This window comes from Lathyrus oleraceus, chromosome 3, assembly GCF_024323335.1.
Source record: "Lathyrus oleraceus cultivar Zhongwan6 chromosome 3, CAAS_Psat_ZW6_1.0, whole genome shotgun sequence".
Classification (NCBI taxonomy): domain Eukaryota; kingdom Viridiplantae; phylum Streptophyta; class Magnoliopsida; order Fabales; family Fabaceae; genus Lathyrus; species Lathyrus oleraceus.
The window spans coordinates 527895599-527897830 of NC_066581.1; positions in this window are offsets into that span (position 1 = coordinate 527895599).

Here is a 2232-nt window from a genome sequence, read left to right on the forward strand (position 1 = left end):
AAATAATTCCATTCCTGTTGCGAAGGGTGCCGACCTTATTGTTGTTAAAACAAATACTACTCCTATCCTGGTTGGCCAGTCTGACATTTTGAAAGGGGATGGTGATGAGATGCTGAGGCTCATCAAAAGGAGTGAATATAATGTTGTTGATCAGTTGCTACAAACTCCTTCAAAGATATTTGTCTTATCTTTGTTGATGAATTCCAAGCCACATCACGAAGCTTTGAAGAGGGTGTTGGACGTGGCATATGTGGATCACGATGTCATAATTGAGCAGTTTGATAGCATTGTTGCAAATATGAAATTCTGGTATCAGATATAAGATGTCGAAGGTAATGTCACGACACTAATATCTGTTAACACACATAGGATAAAAATACAGAATGGTAAAGCAAATGACACAAGCAATTGTTAACCCAGTTCGGTGCAACTCACCTACGTCTGAGGGCTACCAAGCCAGGAAGGAAATTCACTAAAATAGAATTAGTTCAAAGACTCTCCGTACACTTCAACAAGTTACAGGCTTTCTCACCTAATCTCTACCCGTGCAATTTCTACCTAAGAACTCTTAGATATGAGAACCCACTCACTTCCTTACAATCACACACCAGTGATTTTAAACAACAATCCCTTGAGAAAAGAAAATAATTTTCAATTACACAATCTTGATTTTACTTCACAATTTCAATCAAGAAGACACACTCTTGATCTTGCTTCACAGTTGTCGCAACCTAAATGCGAAACGAAGCAACCGGAGAAAAAAAGAAAGAAACTGACAGAAGAGTCGCCACCGTGCGTTATTTATCCCAAAGGGGGGAAAGGAAACGCTCGAAGTAAACCTGGAAAAAGGAAAGGAAAAGACAAGGTCTCGCAACCAAATCTTGGGATCGGGAGTCGGTTATGCGAAGGGAAGGTATTAACACCCCTACGCATCCGTAGTACTCTACGGGATCCACTCTTGTTGTTCTTGTCTAAGGGGTGTGGGTTTATCAAATGTACTATTTACTAAAAGAGGGGTCAAAAGAAAATGACTCGCACGGATGTCGCATCCACTGCATACGTATCTCATCTGAATATGAGAATCAGAGTCTTCGTAGCTCGGCTTCCTATGGGTTAAAGAGGAGTGTGGTCGCTAAGACATCGCATCTTATGCCTACGTATCTCATTTGGAATGAGAATCAGAGCAAACCGTAGTTCGGCTATCTACGGGTTTGTTTTGTGTTTTTTAGGTGAACGACGTTACTACGCAATCTACCGGATGTTCGACCTCTGGAGACTTACTCGCCTGTAGTAGAAGGAGTTAACGTGTTCTTAGGAGAAGAAAAAAAAATGAGTTTGTTTGTGTTTTAGGAATGCTCATGCAAAAAGGAAGTCCTAGACGAAGGAACCGTGCTACCTTAATTGACATGAAAACGAGAGACTATGCGAAGCCTAGCAATCCTATGGGGAGACGATCACACCATACAAAACAAACATGCATAAAGTAAACACGCCAACAAGGGGGCTCAAACATACATGGGTAGGGCTTTAGTCAAGAGGGGTCATATCAACCTCGACAAACAAGCTATGGAAAGGTAATCAAATGGGCTCTTAACCACTGATATTGAACGTCAGGGTGAGCAAATCAAAAGGGTAATGAGGATAAGACCTCATAGCTCTTAGCCCTGGACAGGGTGAGCTCATGACAAAAAGTGGGGATTCAGAAAGGTGGAACCCTCTCCACTGACGACCGGACAAAAGATCTTGGGCTTTTATTCTGAAGCATCGACACGTAGTGCGAGCATAAAGAACGACACACTGAATAACGGGGGATTGACTACTAATCCCTTTTATCCGTCAATTGCCTCTTCGTGGAGGTCTTTAGCACGGGTGCCTCTCCTTGGAGGTCTTTAGGCACAAAAGTAAACAAACAAAAGAAAACATTGCCTCCTATTGAGGTCTTCCAACTAAGAAAGCGGTAAAATGCGGGAAAAATTAAGGGATCAAGAGATCTACCACACGGATAAAAATCCGAAGTAATAACAACTAAAGAAGCAAGAAACCCGGTGATCTATCAAGCTGGCACCATCAAAGAAAACAGGTCAGCAAGGTAATCAGAATAAATCTCCCAAATGGTATCCCACAAATAAAGTGGAATACCAAGCAAGCTATCTCTTCCGGAGTCATGTGAGCCCTCATAAAAAAACTCAATGAACAAGTTAGAATAACAAGTCGGGGTGCAATCAAGAGTTT